Source organism: Dendrobates tinctorius, unplaced genomic scaffold, assembly GCF_039654945.1.
Source record: "Dendrobates tinctorius isolate UK_male_01 unplaced genomic scaffold, ASM3965494v1 ptg000103l, whole genome shotgun sequence".
In the NCBI taxonomy this organism is placed as follows: Eukaryota; Metazoa; Chordata; class Amphibia; order Anura; family Dendrobatidae; genus Dendrobates; species Dendrobates tinctorius.
The window spans coordinates 15,965,788-15,992,968 of record NW_027361771.1 but is presented as its reverse complement, the minus strand read 5'-3'; the positions used below and the strand labels follow the sequence as shown (position 1 = coordinate 15,992,968).

The 27,181-nt window shown below is 42.8% G+C and overlaps 1 protein-coding gene across 1 annotated transcript in view; it reads left to right on the top strand.

The window, feature by feature from the left end:
• ANKFN1 (ankyrin repeat and fibronectin type III domain containing 1) overlaps positions 1-27,181 on the top strand; it is a 1,014,930-nt gene that overhangs the window by 597,110 nt on the left and 390,639 nt on the right. The gene's annotated exons all lie outside the window — the stretch shown is intronic.

The window sequence follows — 27,181 nt, the reverse complement described above, 5'->3', positions numbered from 1 at the left end:
TACTACATGCAACATACATACTACATATATACTACATACATACTACATATATACTACATGCATGCTACATACATACTGCATGCTACATACATACTACATGCTACATACATACTACATGCTACATACATACCACATATATACTACATACATACTACATACATACTACATGCATGCTACATGCATGCTACATGCTACATACATAACACATATATACTACATGCATGCTACATACATAGTACATGCTACATGCATGCTACATACATACTACATGCTACATACTACATATATACTACATGCATGCTACATACATACTACATGCTACATACTACATATATACTACATGCATGCTACATACATACTACATGCTACATACATACTACATATATACTACATGCATGCTACATACATACTACATGCTACATACATACTACATATATACTACATGCATGCTACATACATACTACATGCTACATACATACTACGTATATACTACATGCATGCTACATACATACTACATGCTACATACATACCACATACATACTACATACATGCTACATGCTACATATATACTACATATATACTACATGCATGCTACATACATACTACATGCTACATACATACTACATATATACTACATACATACTACATACATACTACATGCTACATACATACTACATATATACTACATGCATGCTACATACATACTACATGCTACATACATACCACATACATACTACATACATGCTACATGCTACATATATACTACATATATACTACATGCATGCTACATACATACTACATGCTACATACATACTACATATATACTACATACATACTACATACATACTACATGCATGCTACATACATACTACATACATACTACATGCTACATACATACCACATACATACTACATACATACTACATGCTACATACATTCATACATATATACTACATGCATGCTACATACATACTACATATATACTACATGCATGCTACATACATACTGCATGCTACATGCATGCTACATACATACTACATACATACTACATGCTACATACATACCACATATATACTACATACATACAATACATTCATACAATACATACATAGACATACAGTACATATAACATAGAGTAACATACTTACCAATACTTGTCACATTGTTCCCCGAAGCCATTGTCTTTTCCGGAATAAATATTAACATAACAAACCACAAAAATACTCACCCATGATCCGAAGCAGTCCACGAGTGTGTCCCACGACGATCTTGGGTAGAGAACTGCAGCATCAGCTGATGCTGCCGTTCTCTACGGGCTGCAGGAATCCAATGACGGAAGGTAGGTATCCTTCCGCACTGTATTCCTCCGCCACTTAAAAAAAAAAAAGTCCCTAGTCTCACTTTATGCCATTGCTGTGTGGGAAATTCCCACACAGCAATGGCATAAAGTGAGACTAGGGACTTTTTTTTTTTAAGTGGCGGAGGAATACAGTGCGGAAGGATACCTACCTTCCGTCATTGGATTCCTGCAGCCCGTAGAGAACGGCAGCATCATCTGATGCTGCAGTTCTCTACCCAAGATCGTCGTGGGACACACTCGTGGACTGCTTCGGATCATGGGTGAGTATTTTTGTGGTTTGTTATGTTAATATTTATTCCGGAAAAGACAATGGCTTCGGGGAACAATGTGACAAGTATTGGTAAGTATGTTACTCTATGTTATATGTACTGTATGTCTATGTATGTATTGTATGAATGTATTGTATGTATGTAGTATATATGTGGTATATATGTAGCATGTAGTATGTATGTAGTATGTATGTAGCATGCATGTAGCATGCAGTATGTATGTAGCATGCATGTAGTATATATGTAGTATGTATGTAGCATGCATGTAGTATATATGTAGTATGTATGTAGCATGTATGTAGTATGTATGTGGTATGTATGTAGCATGTAGTATGTATGTAGCATGCATGTAGTATATATGTAGTATGTATGTAGCATGTAGTATGTATGTAGTATGTATGTAGTATGTATGTGGTATGTATGTAGCATGTAGTATGTATGTAGCATGCATGTAGCATGCATGTAGTATGCATGTAGTATGCATGTAGTATGTATGTAGTATGTATGTAGTATGTATGTAGTATATATGTAGTATGTATGTAGCATGTATGTGGTATGTATGTAGCATGTAGTATGTATGTAGCATGTAGTATGTATGTAGCATGCATGCAGTATATATGTAGTATGTAGTATGTATGTAGTATGTATGTGGTATGTATGTAGCATGTAGTATGTATGTAGCATGCATGTAGTATGTATGTAGCATGCATGTAGTATGTATGTAGTATGCATGTAGTATGCATGTAGTATGTATGTAGTATGTATGTAGTATATATGTAGTATGTATGTAGCATGTATGTGGTATGTATGTAGCATGTAGTATGTATGTAGCATGCATGTAGTATATATGTAGTATGTAGTATGTATGTAGTATGTATGTGGTATGTATGTAGCATGTAGTATGTATGTAGCATGCATGTAGCATGTATGTAGCATGCATGTAGTATGTATGTAGCATGCATGTATGTATGTAGCATGCATGTAGCATGCATGTAGTATGTATGTAGTATGTATGTAGTATGTATGTAGCATGCAGCATGTATGTAGCATGTATGTAGCATGTATGTAGTATGTATGTAGTATATATGTAGTATGTATGTAGCATGTAGTATGTATGTAGCATGCATGTAGTATGTATGTAGTATTTTTTTTTTTTAACATTTAACACATTAGCCGGATGATGGGACTACTACTGTCCCATCATTGGCTAATGTGTCAATCACTGTCATGGTAGCAGGCATCGCCAGATGGGACTTGTAGTCCCATCGGACGATGCTTGCACAGACCCCCGGACATCAGCACAGCCCCCCGGCAGGCCGGCACAGCCCCCCGGCAGGCCGGTACAGACCCCCACAGGGTGCACAGACCACCGGCAGGCCGGCACAGCCCCCCGGCAGGCCGGTACAGACCCCCACAGGGTGCACAGACCACCGGCAGGCCGGCACAGCCCCCCGGCAGGCCGGTACAGACCCCCACAGGGTGCACAGACCACCGGCAGGCCGGCACAACCCCCCGGCAGGCCGGTACAGACCCCGGGCAGTCCACACAGCCCCCCGGCAGGCCGGCACAGCCCCCCAGCAGGCCGGCAGAGACCCCCGGAAGGCCCGAAATGACGGCGCATCATGATGCGCACACACCGCGCATCATGATGACGTCAGGCTGTCAATCAACTGAACTTCCGATTCCGATGCCGAATTCCGATATTGAAAAAATATCGGAAGTCGGTATCGGAATTCCGATACAGCAAGTATCGGCCGATTCCCGATACTTGCGGTATCGGAATGCTCAACACTAGTGATGAGCGAGTATACTCGTTGCTCAGGTTTTCCCGAGCATGCTCGAGTGTCCTCTGAGTATTTTGGCGTGCTCGGAGATTTAGTTTGTGCTGAAGTAGCTGCATGATTTGAGGCTGCTGGACAGTCTGAATACATGTGGGGGTTGCCTGTTTGTTAGGGAATTGTGTGTGCACTTGTCCCCGCCTCCTCTGGTTGTTGTTAATGGCAGTTTAGAATATGAGGTTAATTGGATTTGGGTTCTTTTGGTGATCAAGATGTTAATGACTAGGTTGACTATGCTGGTCAGAGACTTGCAGCTGCATTTTCAGCTGCTTCTAATATGGTATTTACCAATTCCTATAAAACCTGGCCAGACTGTCTCTGTCTTGCCAGTGAAAAATATGCTTCCTAGCACCTTGGAAACATTGGGCTGAATAGGAGATCGTTGTTGCTGCTGGAGATTGTTGCTGCTGTTTTTGGGTGTATGCTTTCCTCATTGTCCCATTTCCATTTGGTTGGCACATTCCTTTTCTTCCCTTTGCACCTCTTTACCTTGGGTAAGTGTTTGTATGTTTGTTGCTTTCTGTAATCCCTGTTTTGTTTTTGTGTCTTGCTTACTTTATATTTCTGTCCCAGGCCTCATGGGGTGGGGGAGGGGGCAGATCAGAGTTTAACAGCACAGTAAAGTCAGAGACTCAGGCCGCTCTACCTTCAAGAGTACCAATGGGACAGGAATAGTAAGGGTCCCTCTTCTAGGGACAGTTTGAGCCCCCCCTTCCTTACTGAAGACTGTCACAGTGTGACTATACCCTTCTAGCTTTTGACCTCAGACTCCTCAACTATCTCGACTCACGACTTGTTATTTGTGTGGGAAATGCTATCTGGAGCCATCATACTGTGTAGGTAGGTGTGAGGACAATCTACAGTGTGGGTGCATCATACTGTATGTCAGGCTGTAAAGACATCATGCTGTGAAAGCATCATACAGTCTGGGGGGCTGTGGCAGCACTATACTGTGTGGGAGGATATTAGGGAATCATACTGCTTGGGGGATTGTGGGAGCATTATTCTGTGTGTGGGACTGCATGGGAGATCATAAACTGTATGGGGCTGTGGGGGCCATCATACTGTGTGGAGGGATGTAGGACCATAATACTATATTGAAGGGATCTCATACTGAATTAGGGTAGCTGTAGGGCCATCATACTATGTGTGAGACTGTGAGTGCATCATTCTGTGAGGAGGACTGGGGGGCATAATGTTATGGTGGGGCTCTTGGGGTATCATACTGCATGTGGGGGGCTGTGAGAGCCATCATACTGTGCTGCGAGGTTTATAGGGGACATAACATATGGAAGAATTATACTGTGTGGGAGGGCTATCATACTGTGTGAGAATTATATTTCTTGGAGACAGTGAAGGCCATCATACTGTCTTTGTGGCTGTGGGGGGCATCATAATGTGGTTGGGGTTGCTGTGGGGGTCTCATGATATGAGTGAAAGAATTGTGGGGGCACTGTATTGTGCTACAGGGTCATTGTGGTGTCCTCACAATGGGGAAATAATGTGGAAACATCACATTGTGTGAGGGGCTGTGAGAACCATCAAACTGTGCTGCGAGTGTTATAGTGGTCATAATGTATAGAGGAATCATACTCTGTGGAGGGCTATATGAGAAAAGTAAATAACCAGATAAAATTGATCCAGTTTGCTTATACAATCCTCCTTATATAAAGATTTCTTGTCTGATCGTTACTTTGTGTATGATCAGTGATATTACCACTATTGCCAAAGCAGAAAAAGAGCAGCGAAAGGGCAGGTCCGCACAGGACCGAAACCGAAAAGACTGTACCTGATAGTTATGTGATGACCCATTGAAACCCTGAAATGAATCTGAATACTGGCAGGAAGTATTTTACTATTAACTTTCTGCAGTATTCTGCTGTATCAATTTAATTTTTATCTGGAAAAAACAATTTTAACATCACTGATATTGAATAATTCTAGCTACAAGCCTCAAATATTTCCTGTTCATTGTAGCTTTGGTATTGCGTATGACTACATTTAGGAATGTATTAAGATACAGTATACAGTATGTTTGCTTATCATATATTGTATGTTTTACTGTTCTGTCTGCAATATTTATTTTTTCCTCTTCCGCTTTTAGGTGATAATAAACAGTGTCCATCTGACATCTTGTGGTATCAGAAATATTCACATTATATTCTTTGCTTTCTCTAATGAAGCTATTAATAAACAAGCGGCAAACATGCAGAAAATTACATAACGCTTACACATTGCCGTCTTCATAAATCATTCATTTTGAGGCATGTTAAAAAATATTGGGCTAGCAGATATAGGTCCCAAGCGGGTGAAGTTCTGGAAAAGTAATTACTACATATGTGGAAATTTAGCTGAGCAAAATACACTCACTGGCCACTTTATTAGGTACACCATGCTAGTAAGGGGTTGGACCCCCTTTTGCCTTCAGAACTGCCTCAATTCTTCGTGGCAGAGATTCAACAAGGTGCTGGAAGCATTCCTCAGAGATTTTGGACCATATTGACATGATGGCATCACACAGTTGGCGCAGATTTGTCGGCTGCACATCCCTGATGCGAATCTCCCATTTCCACCACATCCCAAAGATGCTCTATTGGATTGAGATCTGGTGACTGAGGAGGCCATTTGAGTACAGTAAACTCATTGTCATGTTCAAGAAACCAATCTGAGATGATTCGAGCTTTAGGACATGGCGCATTATCCTGCTGAAAGTAGCCATCAGATGTTGGGTACATTGTGGTCATAAAGGGATGGACATGGTCAGCAACAATACTCAGGTAGGCTGTGGCGTTGCAACGATGCTCAATTGGTACCAAGGGGTCCAAAGAGTGCCCAGAAAAAATTCCCCACACCATGACACCACCACCACCAGCCTGAACCGTTGATACAAGGCAGGATGGATCCATGCTTTCATGTTGTTTACGCCAAATTCTGACCCTACCATCCGAATGTCGCAGCAGAAATCGAGACTCATCAGACCAGGCAACGTTTTTCCAATCTTCTACTGTCCAATTTCGATGAGCTTGTGCAAATTGTAGCCTCAGTTTCCTGTTCTTAGCTGAGAGGAGTGGTACCCAGTGTGGTCTTCTGCTGCTGTAGCCCATCTGCCTCAAAGTTCGACGCACTGTGCGTTCAGAGATGCTCTTCTGGCCACCTTGGTTGTAACGGGTGGCAATTTGAGTCACTGTTGCCTTTCTATCAGCTCGAACCAGTCTGCCCATTCTCCTCTGACCTCTGGCATCAACAAGGCATTTCCGGCCACAGAACTGCCGCTCACTGGATTTGTTTTCTTTTTCGGACCATTCTCTGTAAACCCTAGAGATGGTTGTGCGTGAAAATCCCAGTAGATCAGCAGTTTCTGAAATTCTCAGACCAGCCCTTCTGGCACCAACAATCATGCCACGTTCAAAGGCACTCAAATCACCTTTCTTCCCCATACTGATGCTCGGTTTGAACTGCAGGAGATTGTCTTGACCATGTCTACATGCCTAAATGCACTGAGTTGCCGCCATGTGATTGGCTGATTAGAAATTAAGTCTTAACACACAGTTGGACAGGTGTACCTAATAAAGTGGCCAGTGAGTGTAAATCATGTATTTTATATGTTTTAAAAGCAGAACAGTGAGTCCAGTTCATTTTCTCTTCTTTCTAGAATTTTGACATTTTATTCACTGGCAAACAAGGCGACTTTTAAATATGCTATAAACTTTTCATGATTTCTGCATGAGTATGTATGAATTTGCCCAAATAGGGTCCAAATTTATTTTCAGTGAAACAAATGGATATAAAGAACCCTATGCATTACTTTCAGTTAGTCCTACAATGTCACCCTATCTTCTATTACTGTAATGGTTCATGCGCACAGTTGTATGATAAAACTGTGTTGTATGGATGTGTAATGCAGCACCTATAAAAATCTATAGGCTCACACTGTTCCTCTAATGCCATACAAAAAGATACTGACTAGTTTCTTTTATTAATGTGGAAATAAGGAGCATAACATTTTTGCATGTTACATTATGTATTCTGACGGTACAGGTGTAACATTTTTTAACTTAAGTTTTATTGCACAAGCGCAGATTCTCGTTTCTAAGAATCGGGTCGAATATGAAAAGGACACTCTGCTCAAACTCTGATTAGAGTTCATGGAAATCAGACTGCACTCGGATGTCATGCTGTAAATTTGTACTTATGCCTAGGGATAATCGGACCTGTGGATGTTCGGGTCTATCAGGTTCGACCGAATTTTAGTTCAAAGCTGAGTTCAGGAACCAAAACTCTACTGAAACTTGAACCCAAACGCCATAGAAGTCAATGGACATCCAAACTTTAGTGCAGTAAAAGGACTGTAAAATGGTTGTGGTAAGGGCTAGGGTGTTGCGAAAGGAAGCAGAGTACCCTCTCAGAGTCTGTCAGTCTCTCTCTCTCCTCTATCTGAACTCTAAACACTAAAACGGACTTCTGAGAGAAGTCCACGTTCGGACTTCAGCAGTGGACACTAGGTGTCCAGTACAAACCCCGAACTTTCCATTTCGGCTTTGCTCACCTCTTCTTATGCCGAATTGGCATTAGAAAAAAAAAACTGATCAGCAGTGCCCCATTGAATAAAATTGCTTCAAATGCTATCCAATAAAACATTTGATTTCCCTCGTCCAATGTATACGCTTGCGAGCCCTAACCTGTAAAAGAGTACCAAAATCTTTGTAATAAGCATTATCTATACCATTTTGCAGAAAATATCTGGATATAGAAATTTTCCACTTAGCATAGCCCAATCCATTAAACATGTCACGCTATGTGTCAAGGTACAGTTTTCTGCATGATTATATCAAGCTGCATCATAGCATATGTGTCAAAATAAAAAATGCTACATCTCTATTCTTCTTTAAAAATGTTTCCAGGGGAGAATACAGCATCATACTACCTTGTGTGCCTAGTCTAGGGATTAGCTAATGTACTGCCACACATGCTCAGAGGCCTGAATTTCTCACTTTCCAGCTTTCACCCAAAGGTGAAACATGGTGATTACATCTTATAATTGTAACCTAATGGCAGTTTTATTTTTGACTGTGGTAGATGAAATCAATTCACCAGTTGTAGCCCACCATAATGTTGAGGGTCCTTTGTTTTTCCATTGCTTTCATTGTTGAGATTTCTGACTGACTTGTATCTCCTGTCAAGCCTTTAAAATATAGTATAAAGAGATGTTTCTATATAGTACTCTGAAGTCCATGTTTAGCAATAATACATAATTGCATAAAGTTGTTAAGCTAAAACTATCTATTTTAGAAATTACAGCCTACATACAGTACATTGATTGCCATTTCAGACAATAGTATACAATATACAGTTACATAAATATACTGGAAATTACGAGAATATAAAAATCCTTAAAGGGGTGAATCACTACTTTATAATAGGTTCTTAGCGGGCCTAGAGTTATGGAAGAGTAATAATAAAGTACATTCACCTTTAACCCCTTAGGATCAAGCCACTTTACAGGTTAATGACCAGGCCTTTATTTTTAAATTTGACCACTGTCACTTTATGTGGTTATAACTCTGGAATGCTTCAATGCATCCCACTGATTCTGGGAATGTTTTTTCATGACATATCGTACTTTATGATAGCGATAAAATTTCTTCAAAATTTCTTGTGTTTATTTGTGAAAAAAGCATAAATTTGGCAAAAATTTAGAAAATTTCACAATTTTGAAACTTTTAATTTTTATGCCCCTAAATCAGAGAGTTAAGTCACACAAAATAGTTAATAAATAACATTTGCCACATGTTTACTTTATATCAGCACAATTTTTCAACCATAATTTCTTTTTGTTAGGAAGTTATAAGGGTTAAAAGTTCACCGGTGATTTCTCATATTTCCAACAAAATTTGCAAAACCACATTTGAAGTGATTTTGGGGGGTCTATATGACCGAAAATACCCAAAAGTGACACCATTTTAAAAACTGTACCCCTCAAGGTGTTCAAAACCACATTAAAGAAGTTTATTAACCCTTCAGATGCCTCACAAGAATTGAAGCAATGTGGAAGAATAAATGAACATTTAACTTTTTTTAACAAAAATGTTACTTCGGGCAAAATTTTTTAAATTTTCTCACAGGTATCAGGAGAAAATAAGCCAAAATATTTGTTGCAAAATTTCTACTGAGTACACCGATACCCCATATGTGGAGGAAGACCACTCTTTAGGTGCACGGCAGAGCTTAGAAGGGAAGGAGAACCATTTGAAGTTTTGAATGTAAAATTGACTGGAATTGAGAGTGGACGCCATGTGGCATTTGGAGAGCCACTGATGTGCTTAAACAGTGGAAACCCCCCACAAGTGACCCTATTTTGTAAAAGAAACCCCTAAAGGGACTTATCTAGATGTTTGGTAAGTGCCTTGAACCCCCAGGTGCTTCACATAAGTTTACAATCTAGAGCCGTGAAAATTAAAAATGACATTTTTTTCACAAAAATCATCTTTTAGCACCAATTTTATTATTTTAACAAAGGCAGCAGGAAAAAATGGACCCCAAAAATTGTTGTGCAATTTCTCCTGAGTACGTTGATACCCCATGTGTGGAGGAAGACCACTGTTTGAGTGCACAGAAGGGGTCGGAAGGGAAGGAGCACCATTTCATATTTTGAACGCAAAATTGGCTGGAATCCAGAGCCAACGCCATGTCACGTTTGGAGAGCCCCTGATGTGCCTAATCAGTGGAAACCCCCCACACGTGACACTGTTTTGGAAATTAGACCCTTCAAGTGACTTATCTAGATGTTTGGTGAATGCTTTGAACCTCCAGGTGCTTCATATAAGCTTATAACATAGAGCCGTGAAAATTAAACGTCTAATTTTATCCACAAAAATCATCTTTAGCACCAAATCTTTTATTTTAATAAAGGTAGCAGGAGAAAATGGATCCGAAAAATTGTTGTGCAATTTCTCTTGAGTATGCTGATACCCCATATGTGGAGGAAGACCACTGTTTGGACGCACACCAGGGTTCGGAAGGGAAAGAGCACTGTTTCATGTTTTGAATGCAAAATTGGTTGGAATCCAGAGTGGATGCCATGTTGCATTTGGAGAGCCTCTGATGTGCCTAAACAGTGGGAATACCCCACAAGTGATAGCATTTTGGAAACTAAACCCCTCAAGGAATTTATCTAGATGTGTGGTGAGCATTCTGTACCACCAGGTGCTTTACAGAAGTTTAAAACAGAGCTAAGAAATTTTTTTAAAAAAATAATTTTTCCTGCTTAATTTTTCTTTCAGCCCCAATTTTTTTATTTTCTTAAGGGTAACAGGAGAAAATGGACCCCATAATTTGTTGTGCAATTTCTCCTGAGTGTGCTAATGCCCCATGCGTGGGTGAAAACTACTTCTGAGGCACAGTGCAAAGCTCAAAAGGGAAGGAGCTCCATATTATATCGCATATTATACTAATATGGTTTAAGGGTGCCATGACCCACTGGGAGAGCCCCTGAGGTGCCAGAACAGTATAACTCCCCATTTTACTAACTACACCTCTCAATGAATTAATCTAGGGGTGTAAATGGAGTGCCCGCCAGGGCAGGGGTTACTCAGTACCGGGCTTTTGCATCAGCCTATTTTCCTTTTTGAAATTTTTAAAATGCAAGCATTGAAAATAGATATATTGTTTATAAAATACAAAGGAAATGTGTCATTTTTAATTTTAGTTTGTTTAGAGATCATTTCATCTTCAACTTGCATAACTGTTCACAATAACAGTAATTTTGACCAGAAATGCCAAATTTTTTACATGGCACTGTACCATAGTACTGCCTTATGTATCAAAATTCTCAGCCTCCTATGGAACTCAGTCTATGATTGTGCTTGTCAGGAGTGGCAAGATGACTGTAATTGGCGATTTTCAGCAGACTGCCAGCCATCATCGTAATCTATTGGTCCCCACAAGGACCAAGTGCAACCATTGGCGCATGTACATTTAAATGCAGCCATAAGAGACTGGCAGTCACATTTAAGTTGTTAATTTGGCTCCAACTTCGGCTGTTAAAGGGAATCTGTCACCTATTTTTAGCCCTATAAGCTGCGGCCACCGCCATCAGGGGCTTATCTACAGCATTCTGCAAAGCTATAGATAAGTGTTGTGAGTTCATTTTCCCCTTCACTACTGAGGCCCGAGGAACTCCCTCTTCTGGTGAAGAAAGGTAGTGAGCCTGATTGTCAAACACCTGGGGCTGATGATGATGACTGGCTGAGTGGAGTTAGTGACTGGATATAAGGCTGCTGACGCCCTTCTGGCCTGAGGGTGATTTTTCTGTGGACTTCTAGGAAACCAGTCTGATTCCTGCTCATCTAAAGCTAAGATTTCTGCTTTGCCTTTTTGCATTGTGTTTTGTTTTCCTTGCTTTTCTGGATTCTGCCATTCCCTGCTGGGGTGAGCTGAATCTCCTTTTGCCTGTTGCTCTGTCTTCAGAATATTCCTGAGTACTGACATAGCCTTTTTTGAAGCCTAGCGTCTTCAGGGCCTTTTTTACTGTCAGTTTGTTGGCTCTTATTTTCATAGGGTTTTTTCACGGATTGCAGACAGCAGCCTTCCTGTCCTTTCCTATCCAAGCTAGCTTGGGCCCCATCTTTGCTCAGTCTATCTTTCTGTCTGTGTTTTGTTCTTTCTTCTTGCTTCACCGTCATTATATGTGGGGGGCTGCCTTTTGCTTTGGGGTCTGCTCTGGGGCAGTTTAGATTTCCTTTTCTGTCTTTAGGCTATGTAGTCCTCCGGCTGTGATCGAGAGGCCTAGGGCATCGTAGGCGCCCCCCACGGCTACTGCTAGTTGTGTTGATAGGTTCAGGGGTCTGCAATCCGATAGCTGCCAACTTCTCTGGTTTTCTGGACTTAGCTAGCATTTCTATTTTTGCCTCCTACGGTGACTCAATCATAACAGAATCACCCGCCATACCGCAGATCCTAGGGTACTCAATTGCAGGAAAGAATTGTATAAAAAAAAAAAGGTGTGTATATTTTTTCCTCTATATCTCTGAGGCCGTAGGGGGAATTTTTTTTCTCTCAATGGAGATAAAGCAATTGTCTGATCGTGTGGAGCAGCTCGCTGCGGAAGTGCGGGGAATTTCCGCCTACCTTGCTCATTCACATGCTGCTGAACCAAAGATTCCTACACCTGATGTATTTTTTGGGGACCGGTCTAAATTTTTGAATTTCAAAAATAATTGTAAATTATTTTTTGCCTTGAAGCCTAACTCGTCAGGGAGCTCCGCGCAGCAGGTTAAAATTGTCATCTCTTTGCTGCGTGGCGATCCCCAGGATTGGGCATTTTCTTTGAAACCAGATGATCCTATTCTGACTAATGTGAACGCATTTTTTCAGGCCTTGGGGTTGTTGTATGATGAACCTAATGCCATTGATCAGGCTGAAAAGACCCTGCTGGCATTGAACCAGGTTCGTGATTCTGCAGAATTGTACTGTCGAAAATTCCGAAAGTGGGCAGTACTTACTACCTGGAATGATAATGCCTTGGCTGCTCTCTTTCGGAAGGGGTTGTCAGAAGCCGTAAAAGATACTATTGTGGGATTTCCTGTTCCCTCTGGTCTTGACGATTCTATGTCTTTAGCCATTCAGGTTGATCGGCGTTTGCGCGAACGCAGTGCTGCACGAGAGGTGTTGCCACCTGTTGAACAGATGTCTGAACCTATGCAATGTGATAGAGTTTTTTCCAGAGAGCAGCGTCAGGAGTTCAGAAGGCGTAATAAGTTGTGTTTTTTCTGTGGAGATGCCTCGCATATTATTTCTGTCTGTCCTAAATGCGAGAAACGCTTTGCACACACGTTTTCTGTTGGTGGTGTTCAACCTAAGTTTCTTCTGGCTATTACTCTGATCTGCTCCCTGTCCACATTTTCCGCCAAGGCTTTTGTGGATTCGGGAGCAGCTCTAAACCTAATGGACTTGGATTTTGCTAAACGTTGTGGATTTACGATGACACCTCTGCAGACGCCTATCCCTTTGGAGGGGATTGATGCTACTGCTTTGGCTAAAAATAAACCTCAGTTTTGGACCCAGGTGGTAATGCGGGTCGCCCCAGACCATCAAGAAAATTGCAGGTTTTTGGTGTTACATAATCTGCATGATACTATTGTTCTGGGGTTTCCCTGGTTACAAATTCATAATCCAGTTTTGGATTGGAAATCTGTGTCTGTGGTGAGCTGGGGTTGTCGGTGTGCCTTTAGTGAGGCTCCGGTGTTTTCCACCTCTCCTCAGTCGCATGATGTTCCTGATTATTTGGCGGACTTTTATGATGTATTTAGTGAGAATGAGTCTGCGTCTCTGCCTCCTCATAGGAGTTATGACTGTGCAATTGAACTGAGCCCGGGGTGTAAATTTCCCAAGGGTCGGCTCTTCAATTTATCTGTACCCGAGCACGAGGCTATGCGATCCTATATTAAGAGAAGGGTCATATTAGACCATCCTCGTCACCCTTAGGTGCCGGGTTTTTTTTTGTAGCCAAAAAGGATGGATCATTAAGACCTTGTATTGATTATTGTGCTCTCAACAAAATTACTGTTAAATATCAGTATCCGTTACCCCTGATTTCTGATCTATTCTCCAGAGTTAAAGGTGCTTGCTGGTTTACCAAGCTTGACCTCAGGGGGGCGTATAATATTATTCGCATTAAGCATGGGGATGAATGGAAGACGGCGTTTAATACTCCGGAGGGACATTTTGAGTACCTGGTGATGCCTTTTGGGCTCATTAATGCCCCTTCTGTCTTTCAGTGCTTCATGAACGATATTTTCCGAGATTTTGTCGATACATTTTTGATTATCTATCTGGATGATATTTTGATCTTCTCCAAGGATTGGGATTCTCATGTGGAACATATTCGGACTGTGTTCCGGATCTTGAGGGAGAATTCCCTGTATGTCAAAGGATCTAAATGCCTTTTTGGAGTACAGAGGATTTCTTTTTTGGGATTTATTTTGTCTCCGTCAACTATTGAAATGGACCCGGCCAAGGTACAGGCCATTTATGATTGGGTTCAGCCCACTTCTTTGAAGGCCCTCCAGAAGTTTTTGGGTTTTGCTAATTTTTATCGGAAATTTATAGCAAAATTTTCTAGTATTGCCAAGCCATTGACTGATTTGACTAAGAAGGGTGCTGATGTGTTAAATTGGTCTCCGGAGGCTGTTTCTTCCTTTCAGGAGCTGAAGCGAAGATTCACCTCCGCCCCGGTTTTGCGGCAACCTGATGTCTCACTTCCGTTCCAGGTAGAGGTGGATGCTTCTGAGATCGGTGCAGGAGCTGTTTTGTCCCAAAAGGATCCTGTAACATCTAAAATTAATCCCTGTGCTTTCTTTTCCCGAAAGTTCTCTCCATCTGAACGTAACTATGATGTGGGGAATCGGGAACTGTTAGCCATGAAATGGGCATTTGAGGAGTGGAGACATTGGTTGGAGGGAGCTAAGCATCAAGTCGTGGTCCTCACTGACCACAAGAATTTGATTTACCTAGAGTCGGCTAAGCGCTTCAACCCTAGACAGGCTAGGTGGGCCTTGTTTTTTACACGTTTTGATTTTGTGGTTTCTTTTCTTCCTGGAACTAAGAATGTCAAGGCTGACGCCCTCTCTAGGAGCTTCTTTGCTGATTCTCCTGTGGTGACCAAGCCTGCTACCATCTTAGGCGAAGGGATAGTTCTTTCTGCCATCTCGCCCGATTTGAGACGTGCTCTGGAGGAGTTCCAGGAGGACAAACCTGAGCGTTGTCCCAGTGGAAAGTTGTATGTTCCTGACCAGTGGAAGAAGAGAGTGATGTCTGAAGTTCATTGCTCTGCTTTGGCTGGTCATCCAGGTATTTTTGGTACTAGAGATCTGGTGAGTCGGTCTTTTTGGTGGCCCTCCTTGTCTCGTGATGTCAGGAATTTTGTGCAGTCCTGTGGGACGTGCTCCCGGTCTAAATCGTGTTCTCGCTCTAGTGGGTTGTTGATGCCTTTGCCTGTCCCCAAGAGGCCATGGACCCATATTTCAATGGATTTCATCTCTGATATGCCTGTCTCTCAAAGGATGACTGTTATTTGGGTGATTTGTGATAGGTTCTCTAAGATGGTTCATCTTGTACCACTCCCTAAGTTGCCGTCTTCCTCTGAATTGGTGCCTCTGTTTTTATAACAGGTGGTTCGCTTGCACGGGATTCCTGAGAACATTGTATCTGACAGAGGAGTCCAGTTTGTGTCTAGATTTTGGAGAACTTTCTGTTCCAAGCTGGGAATTCAGTTGTCCTTCTCCTCTGCTTTTCACCCTCAGACCAATGGGCAGACAGAGAGAACAAACCAGACCTTGGAGTCATATTTGAGATGTTTTATTTCTGCTGATCAGGATGATTGGGTTTCATTTTTGCCCTTGGCCGAATTTGCTTTAAATAATAGAGCTAGTTCTGCCACTTTGATGTCACCTTTTTTTTGTAACTTTGGGTTTCATCCTCGATTTTCTTCAGGGCAGGTGGAGCCCTCTGCCTGCCCAGGTGTTGACACTGTGGTGGAGAGAATGCACCAGATCTGGGACCAAGTGGTGGATAAGTTATCTCTCTCCCAGGAAAAGGCCCAGCGGTTTTCCAACCGACATAGGACCATTGGTCCCCAGTTTAAGGTTGGTGATATGGTGTGGTTATCATCAAAAAATATTGCTATGAAGGTGGCTTCTCCTAAGTTTAAGCCTAGATTTATTGGACCTTACAAGATTTTGGAGATTATTAATCCGGTCTCTTTTCGTTTGGCTCTTCCTGTCACATTTAAAATCCATAATGTGTTCCATAAATCTTTGTTGAAGAGGTTTGTTGAACCTGTTGTTCCGGGGGTTGCACCTCCAGACCCTGTATTGGTTGAAGGTAACATGGAATATGAGGTAGAGAAAGTACTGGATTCCCGTCTGGCTAGACGGAGACTCCAGTATTTGGTTAAGTGGAAGGGTTATGGTCAGGAGGATAATTTCTGGGTCTCTGCCTCTGATATTCATGCCAAAAGATGGGTGCGTGCCTTTCATCGGGCTCAGCCTGATCGCCCTGGTGGCGTGGTTGAGGGTTCGGTGACCCCTCCTCAAGGGGGAGGTACTGTTGTGAGTTCATTTTCCCCTTCACTACTGAGGCCCGAGGAACTCCCTCTTCTGGTGAAGAAAAGTAGTGAGCCTGATTGTCAAACACCTGGGGCTGATGATGATGACTGGCTGAGTGGAGTTAGTGACTGGATATAAGGCTGCCGACGCCCTTCTGGCCTGCGGGTGATTTCTCTGTGGACTTCTAGGAATCCAGTCTGATTCCTGCTCATCTAAAGCTAAGATTTCTGCTTTGCCTTTTTGCATTGTGTTTTGTTTTCCTTGCTTTTCTGGATTCTGCCATTCCCTGCTGGGGTGAGCTGAATCTCCTTTTGCCTGTTGCTCTGTCTTCAGAATATTCCTGAGTACTGACATAGCCTTTTTTGAAGCCTAGCGTCTTCAGGGCCTTTTTTACTGTCAGTTTGTTGGCTCTTATTTTCATAGGGTTTTTTCACGGATTGCAGACAGCAGCCTTCCTGTCCTTTCCTATCCAAGCTAGCTTGGGCCCCATCTTTGCTCAGTCTATCTTTCTGTCTGTGTTTTGTTCTTTCTTCTTGCTTCACCGTCATTATATGTGGGGGGCTGCCTTTTGCTTTGGGGTCTGCTCTGGGGCAGTTTAGATTTCCCTTTCTGTCTTTAGGCTATGTAGTCCTCCGGCTGTGATCGAGAGGCCTAGGGCATCGTAGGCGCCCCCCACGGCTACTGCTAGTTGTGTTGATAGGTTCAGGGGTCTGCAATCCGATAGCTGCCAACTTCTCTGGTTTTCTGGACTTAGCTAGCATTTCTATTTTTGCCTCCTACGGTGACTCAATCATAACAGATAAGCCCCCGATGTAACCTGAAAGATAAGAAAAACAAGTTCGGTCCGGCGCCTCCCATCTTCATACGATGATGTCCTCCTTCTTACTTCTGCCTTGGCTCCTGCATAGGTGTACTTTATCTGCCCTATTGAGGGCAGAGTAAAGTACTGCAGTGCACAGGCGCCAGGAAAGGTCAGAGAGGTCCAGCGCCTGTGCACTGCAGTACTTTACTCTGCCCTCAACAGGGCAGATATAGTACACCTGCGCATGAGCCGCGGCAGAAGTAAGAAGGAGGATGCCATCGTATGAAGATGGGAGGCGCCGGACCAGACAGCAACAACCAGCGGTTCGGACCGCCCCCTCCAGTGAGTATAGTCTAACTCGTTTTTCTTATCTTTCAGGTTACATCGGGGGCTTATGTACAGCCTTACAGAATGCTGTAGATAAGCCCCTGATGTTGGTGGCCGAAGCTTATATGGCTAAAATGGGGTGACAGATTCCCTTTAAAAACGAATGCCGGCTATGAAATGTAGCCAGCATAAGTAGCGTTTGGAGTGAGCTCAGCTTCTGAGCCACCTCCACAAATGTGGACCCTTTCCCAAGATGGTAATTAGAGATGAACTGATCAATTCACAGAGAAACGAGTTCAAGTTGAATTTCCTGAAATTTGCGATTTGTCGCGAATCCAAGCATTTAGAGATTCAATTCGCAAGTGATTAAAAAAGGGGCTTCATTTTGAATCGTTCAGGCCTCCCTATGATGCCCTGCAGTTACAACATCTTATGGTTTATTATTAGAATGAGCAGCATTCTCTCACCTCCTATATCAATCTGTAAGTTACTAAAATGGTTGCTGCTTTCCCTGCCCTCATCTTTTATAGTGGCTGTGATAGCACATGTTGGTTGCATTTAAAATGTGATTTGATAGCTATAAAGCAATATGAAAGTATATAAAAAAGTCAGCTTACCAGTCCAAGTGTTCAACCACCCAGTTGCAAACCAATGCCTTGAATGGATAGGGGTGAGACAGCCACAGCATAATCCAAAGGAGAAAAAATCCAGCAAATGGTGGAGGTTGCTAAAAAATAATGATGAGATGAGTCGAGACGAGTTGATCGCTAATTGCTTCATGCTTGTGTGCTACAGTGCTGGATACAGTATGTTGGTTTAATTTTACTCACATGAAATAAAAGTTATTTTTTAGCAACCTCCACCATTCGCTGGATTTTTTCTCCTTTGTATAAAGCAGTAGAGGGGAGCCTGCATGACTGCACCTGCATTACCTTACTGTCTGGTTGCAGCGGTGTGTGAAATGTTGCTGGACATTTTTTTTGTGATCCTCTTGAATTCAATTGTGGAATGATTGGATTATGGAGACCTGTGAATTTAAGGGATTTGACTCAAAGTTGATCAATCCACTCATTGCTAATTATTTCCAATATTCATACTGGTTGATTTTCATAACCTCTACCTCTACGAGAAGATGTAGCCTAATAATACAAAAAGTTGAACTGAAATCAAATTCGCAGGAATTTCCTTCCAGCCAATAATCATGCTCAAGCTGCTTAGAATGACAGCTTATGTCTGCCAGATCATAGAGCGGACCTGTATACTGCTTGCCTTCAGAAGGATAGCAGTGAGCGTCTTAGACACAAGGTATATTAAAGATTTCTGGTACATGCACTTCTTTTATACACTGTGCATGTGTGAGTCAACCTTGGCGGGTGAATATAGGTATATACATGAAAATCAATGATTTGAAATAAACATTACAACATTACAAAACAAATTCTAGTAATGTTATTTCTATGTTAGGAATGTATATTTAACATTCCTGCATACCATATCATTTATAGGGCATATTGCAAAGTAAAGTTTAAGAGCATCAGTGAGCTGGCTTAGATGGAGCCGACATGATGTCATAGCATTGGCTTAACGGAAAGTGTGAACCATGTCGTTATTTTGGCCTGTACATTATGAAGATATGTCATAAGATTGGACTTTGCGATTAAAATCTTTTATAGTTTTGGCAAACACACATTGTGGTATCATATATGTTTGAGGATCATTTCCCAGTCTGATGGCAATAAGCTTCCCCTTAAGAGAACATATACTGTGGGATAGCAATTGGTGCAATTCAATATAATTAGTCATGTGATATTTTTGTTGCTTTGTAACTAAGAACGGAGAATCAGTATTTTCAATGAAAGGTTCTGTTTCACCCTATGGATGGTCCAGCTAGAAGGGAGTCCTTAGAGCATACATGTGTAGATAGTAATGTTTCGAGTTTTTGCTCCTTTCCCATTTAGAGTAGGGTTTTCGGAGACAATTCCAGACATGTATTAACATTGTAGTCACAAAAGTCATTGTCACTGGAAGGTAACTGGTCAGCAATCTAAATTCACAAAGCTTTAGAAAAAGACATATTTCCATTAACGTACAACTATAGTGTTTTTTGCTTTCAGCACTGGAGTGGTGCTTCGAAAATAAAATACTTGACCATTCTTTTATACTTACCCACCGGCATCTTCACCTCTTTCAGCGCTGGTCCAGTATCGCAGAGCCATCTTGTGACCACAATTTGTGACTGGTCGGAAGTCAAAAGTTATGTCACAAGCTCTTAATGCAAGTCGATGAGAGCCAGAAAAAGGCTCCCAGAAACTTACAGTTCTCCTGAGGTAATGTCCAGTTGGCAGCTTATATTCCTCCCAATAGGGAATCGCCCACGACCACCACTCTCCTTTTCGTCTTCATCACAGGGATTCTTTTTCTCCCTTCAAGCGGCTTCTGATTGTTTACTGAGGTGTTTCTTTGTGGGAAAACCACTTTTTTATGTACATCTTTACACATGTCCTGCATGAGAGCCTGGTAGCCGTCCACCAGTGGTATGAATGCTGACTGACTCCTTATCCTCCTGCTTTTCGGGGGCCAGGCTTATACTTCTCTTCTTCTGCAGGTACACTGCAGATTTTTCAGTCTCCCCTCTATATTACCTGTTGCTTAATTCAGTCCTTATAGTGTAACTATCATTGTATTGCATATATATATATACCAGAGGCGTATCCAGGGGGGGCAGCCGGGGCAGTTGCCCCGGGCGCAGGCAGTAGGGGGGCGCAGTCGGGCCGCCCGGCCGCCTAATGCAGCGGTCGGCAGTGTCTCTCCCCTGGCGGCTGCGTTCTGCCGCTACCAGTCCTGGGAGTCGGCGGTTCTCTGTGTCAGCTGTCAAGCTGACAGCCGACGCAGAGAAGGAGGCCGCGCCGACTCCCAGGCAGCAATTGTACTGGCGTCTGTACAGACGCCAGTACAATTGAAGCTCTGACCGCCGGGTCATAGCGACGTCAGCAGAGTGATCAGGTCATGTGATCATGCTGCTGACGTCACTCCCGGCGCCCAGAGCAAACGCTGATGGTAAGTGTGCTCCATTCTGGAGATGAAGAACCACCGAAGATGGCAGATGGGGGGGTGTTCATGAGTGGAGATGGGGGTTAATGTGGGGATGGGGGTTAATGAGTGGATATGGGGCTTAATGTGGGGAAGGGGGTTAATGTGGGGATGGGGTTAATGAGTGGAGATGGGGGTTAATGTGTGGGGGTTAATGAGTGGAGATGGGGTTAATGAGTGGGGGTAAATGGGTGGAGATGGGGGTTAATGTGGGGATGGGGGTTAATGTATGGGGATGGGGGTTAATGTATGGGGGTTAATGAGTGGGGGGTTAATGAGTGGAGATGGGGGTTAATGTGTGGGGGTTAATGAGTGGAGATGGGGGTTAATGAGTGGAGATGGGATTAATGTGGGGATGGGGGTTAATGTGTGGGGATGGGGGTTAATGAGTGGGGGGTTAATGTGTGGAGATGGAGGTTAATGTGTGGAGATGGGATTAATGTGGGGATGGCGGTTAATGAGTGGAGATTGAGGTTAATGTGTGGAGATGGGGGTTAATGTGGGGGGTTAATGAGTGGAGATGGGGGTTAATGTGGGGATGGGGGTTAATGATTGGGGGGTTAATGAGTGGAGATGGGGTTAATGAGTGTGGGGGTTAATGAGTGGAGATGGGGGTTGGATGGGGGTTAATGAGTGGGGGGTTAATGAGTGGAGATGGGGGATTAATGAATGGAGATGGGGGATTAATGAGTAGAGATGGGGGTTAATGTGGGGAGGGGTTAATGAGTGGGGATGGGGGTTAATGAGTGGGGATGGGGGTTAATGTGTGTGGGGATTTGGAGTGGGGGTACATAATGTGTGGGGAGATTTGGAATGGGGGTACATAATGTGTGGGGGGATTTGGGAGTAGGGATGAGGGGTTATTGAGTGGGGATGGGGGGTGCTTAATGTGGGTGGGGGATTAGGGATGGGGGATTTGGAGTGGGGATGGTATTTAATGTGTGTGGGGAGATTTGAGGACACAAAATGAAGAGTATGAGGAAACAGTATGGGGGATGGGTGCAGACAGTAAGGGGTGCGAACGGGTGAATGTATGTGGACACAGTATGGGGAGTCGGGGATATGTGTGAGCAGACAGTATAGAGCGTGAGGGGGTAAATATATGAGGAGACAGTATGAGGAAGGAGGGGAATAGTGTGAGGCCACAGTATATTGCAGATATTTTTATTTGGGAGCATTATAATGACACTTCTATCTTTAAGGGCATCGTGTGGGGATTTGCTGCAGAAGACCGGAGAAGATGGAAGTCTGCAGAGATGGCTGTGGATGAGAAAACTCATCATGGGGTCTGGACAAGAAGAAGAAAAGGAGAACGACTGCAGAGTCGATGTCATCTATAAGGTACCTGGGTGTAAATGTTATTTGTGACACTGACTAATTCTCATGTTTTTATTTGTTAGGAGCATTAAAGGGGTTGTCCAGGTTTGTGCTGAGTCTGCAGACATTCTGTGTGACTGCAGACTTCTGAATTCTCACAGTGCTCACTGAACGCTGTCAGGATTCTCTCGTGCCGGTAATTTACATACATGCGGTCACATGCTGACTAGACATGTGTGGCCTCACTCAATGAAAAGAGCGAGGCCGGGCACGTCTAGACGGAATGTGGCCAGAAGTATATAAATCACATACTTGTGCTGACATGACTGTATATCTGCAAGGGAGAATCCTAAATGTGTGCAGTGCATTCGTTGTGAGAATTCAGAAGCTGCAATGTCAGGATTCAGCTCTGCAGGTTGCAGTAGTCATCACATGGACACTTCACTCATATGCGATTTTCATAGTTATGGTCTTGTGACAACGAGCTTCTCTTCCTGCTTTCAGTTTTTTACTGAACATTGAGAGCATTAGGGAGAGCAGCTCGTGGGTGCATGACTAGCTGTGCAAGTCGCATATGTACTTGGGGGGGGGCGCCGAACCAGATTCTTGCCCCGGGTGCCAGAAAGCCTAGATACGCCTCTGATATATTATTATTATTATTATTATTATTATTATTATTATTATTATTTATTGTTATAGCGCCATTTATTCCATGGCGCTTTACATGTGAGGGGGGTATACATAAAAACAAGTACAATAATCTTAAACAATACAAGTCATAACTGGTACAGGAGGAGAGAGGACCCTGCCCGCGAGGGCTCACAATCTTCAAGGGATGGGTGATAATACAGTAGGCGAGGGTAGAGCTGGTCGTGCAGCGGTTTGGTCGATCGGTGGTTACTGCAGGTTATAGGCTTGTCGGAAGAGGTGGGTCTTCAGGCTCTTTTTGAAGGTTTCGATGGTAGGTGAGAGTCTGATATGTTGTGGTAGAGAGTTCCAGAGTAGGGGTGATGCGCGAGAGAAATCTTGTATGCGATTGTGGGAAGAGGAGATAAGAGGGGAGTAGAGAAGGAGATCTTGTGAGGATCGGAGGTTGCGTGCAGGAAAGTACCGGGAGACGAGGTCACAGATGTATGGAGGAGACAAGTTGTGGATGGCTTTGTATGTCATGGTTAGGGTTTTGTAATATATACAGTATATACTCATTATTGTGCAAAAGATTTAGTCATTGGGAAAAAATGCTACAAAATATGAATGCTTTCAACAATACAAATGTTAAAGGGTATCTGTCAGCAGATTTTTGCATGAAGATAAATAGGAGCTGAACCCAACAGTGTATTACTTAGTTTACTGGGTGCAGCAGTTCTGACACAATCAGAACTTTTAGATTAAGAATGAAGCAGAGCTGAGAAAGCTAACCTAGCCCATAGAAGGCTCTCGGTGCATAAAGTCAATAGACCATGAGGTACTTATCACAGGAAGAGGCATTACCGGACTAGACCTGCAATGTTAATCTCTTAGTGATAAATCCTTCATAGTTAATATACAACACAACACACTTTTGACAAGTGGCACATCCTGTGTAATTCTGTGTTTCAGCCATCTCCTGCTGCCTTCAGATTACATAGCCAAAACCTGCTGGCAGATTCCCCTTAATCGTTCGTTTTTATAAATTAGACAAATTCAAAGTGAATGAATAAAAAAGAAGTGTAACAAATGATTGGTGCAATCCAAAGTCCAGAAAAGTAGCTCAAGTCTTTCCACAATAAAAGAGCCAAACAGAATCTACTTTGCCACATCTACAATAAATAAAGAAGCACGCCTCCTCCCATCAGTTTTTATCCTCTTATTATATTGTAGTCTTCATATTATACAGCACTGTGTACTTACAATTGCTCAGTTTTCATTTCTACCCAGCTATTTCTTCTCTTTTCTTTGTTCTATTTAGAAACATAGAGTTTATTGTCCCTGTATTTATCATTCTCCTCTTCAACTCTTGACTCAGCTGCTCCCTTCTCACCCCTACCAGGGACATTTGCAGTGACTCATGACTCATACAAGTAAAATAGTCCTCATGCTTCTACATAGAGCTTAGAAGGATTCTGCTAGTCTGTTTTCAGTCATGTGATGTCATAAACCTAAAGGAAAATAAAAGAATTAGCTAGGTAGAAGGGAAACATGAGCAATTGTAAGTACACAGTGCACATATGATGACTAAAGTACATTAAGAAAATAACAATTTTGATGGGCTACTTTAAGGCAAATATCAAGACTGCCCCCCGAGGAAGCAGCAGCGAAACGCGCATCGGGGCATCTGCGCTCTGGTCTGGGCTGCGTTTGACATGGGTAAGGATTGGTTTGGGCTATGTACTATGCAATTTACTACTGTACACTGTTAGTTACTCAGCAGTATTATTTGCCAATGTTCTAATATTGATATACTTTGCTCAGTGGGAGTAGTGTGATGATGTTTCATGTTTTCCTTCCTCCTTACTATGGCCTATTGCTTTATTTATATATGAATTGGTTGTGCTAAACATTATTGTATATTGCACTATGCACTTTAACATGTAATGTAATTTTGCTCGCCTATTTACATCCATTATGACGCCCTCCATGGCAGTATGGTTGTATCAGTGCCCACCTGTTCCTTATTACGCTAATTTGTAGCATTGCACTGTTTTTGATATATAAGATTTTGTAACACTTAATAAAGACAGATTTGCACTTTGTATGAAAATTTGTCTTTTGATTATTGAAGGATTTTGAATACATTGTCGTTAATGGGATCATATAAACTCTCTGTATCTTAGATGATTTGCATGATAGTGTTTGAGGGTATCCTTTAGGTTAACATGTATATTGTAACCCAATTTTTCCCATATGCTTGTATTAAATATCAAAACTCTTCTGGATTTTTTCTTCCTCACCATATTTGCAGTACTGGTATATTATTATTATTATTATACGTTTTTATAGCGCCATTTATTCCATGGCGCTTTACATGGGAAAGGGGCAAATATAGACAAGTACAACAAACATGAGCAAAACAAGGGACACACAAGTACAGAAGGAGAGAGGACCCTGCCCGCCAGGACTCACAAACTACAAGGATGGGCGAGGATACACTAGGAGAGGGTAGAGTTAATCATGCAGCGGTTGAGCAAACTGAGGATCACTGCAGGTTGTAGGCTTGTCGGAACAGGTGGATCTTCAGGTTCCTTTTGAAGTTTTTCGTCGTAGGCGATAGTCTGATGTGTTGGGGTAGAGAGTTCCAGAGTATAGGGGAAACACGGGAGAAGTCTTGCATGCGGTTGTGGGAGGAAGAGATAAGATGGGATTAGAGACGGAGATCTTGTGAGGATCGTAGGTTGCATGTAGGTAAGTACCAGGAGACCATGTCACAGATTAATGGAGGAGACAGGTTGTGAATGGCTTTGTATGTCATAGTTAGGGTTTTGAATTGGAGCCTCTGGACAATAGGAAGCCAGTGAAGGTCATGGCATAGAGGAGAGGCTTGGGAATAACGGGGAGACAGGTGGATTAGTCGGGCAGCATAGTTTAGGATGGATTGGAGTGGTGCCAGGGTGCTAGAGGGGAGGCCAGAGAATAGGAGGTTGCAGTAGTCGAGGTGGGAGATGATAAGGGTGTGCACTAGTGTTTTTGCTGTTTCTTGGTCAAGGAATGCACGGATTCGAGCAATATTTTTGACTTTAAAGGGGCTGTCCGGGCTTTTCACGTAATCTCAGTGCATATCTGGGCTGCAGAATGTTGACAATAAGTAATTTACCTTCTCTGGCCAGTTTGCACTGTTTCCAAGATATCATCTCTTGCTTGTAAGAAAAACATCCAGGGGGTGTGTGTTCTGGCATTGAAATGAGAACTGGTCGTTTCCTCCTCAATAGTTTCACTTTCCATAGATCACTGTTCAGCGTGTGTCTGGGGGAGGAGCAGCTGGATGGTTCTGCTCTTTGCACTGAGGCTGCTAGAGGGGGAGGATTTGTTACTGTGTGAGGAGGGCTAGGCTTGTTCATGTGGCCAGGGAGGGCCTGTAGCTATGGAGGGTGGGGTTGTTGCTATATAGGGCATGTTTTTAGTAGAGTAGGAGGAAACGACCAGTTTTCATTTCAATGCCATAACACACACCCCCTGGATGTTTTTGTTAGAAACAAGAGAAGATATCTTGGAAACTGTGCAAACTAGTGACAGAAGGTAAATTACTTATTGTCAGCATTCTGCAGCCCAGATATGCACTGAGATTACGTGAAAAGCCCGCACAACCCCTTTAAGTCGGCAGGAGGAGGCAAGGGCTTGGATATGTGGCTTGAAAGAAAGGGCAGAGTCAAGGATCACTCTGAGGCACCGAGCATGCAGAACTGGGGAAAGTGAGCAGCTGGAGGGGTAGAGTGAGATAGAGGAAAGATAATGAATTCGGTTTTTTCCATGTTCAGTTTTAGAAAGCGAGCAGAAAAGAAAGCTGAAATAGAAGATAGACATTGTGGGATTTTGGTCAGTTAGGAGGTGCGTCAGGTCCAGATAGGTGGATCTGCATGTCATTGGCGTAGAGATGATACTGCAAACCGTGGAATTCTATGAGCTGTCCCAGGTCGAAGGTGTAGATGGAGAAGAGTAGGTGTCCTAGAACTGAGCCTTGGGGAACACCGACAGATAGGGGGCGAGGTGTGGAGGTGGTGTGGGAGAGGAAGACATTGAATGTTCGGTCTGTTAGATATGACGAGATCCAGGATAAGGCCAAATCTGTGATGCCAAGAGAGAGAGAGAATCTAAAAGCAGTCCTTGCATCTCAGGGCAAAAGCTTTCTTAATCCTGACAAAAAGCTGAACATAGAGCTGCCCAGCCAGATCCACTAATCCAAAATAAGAAATTAATTGTACTCACAGAATCCATTTAATAAACAGAAACATACAAAGTAAAAGATGAAGATGTGCGGCACAGAGTGGTGTACGGACCCATAAACTTACTATTGAGGATGTACATGCTGATTACAAGAGCAGCACATTTCAGGGCAGTGTTTTCAGCAGTCGGTGGGGGTCTCAGGACCTGGACCCCTACTGA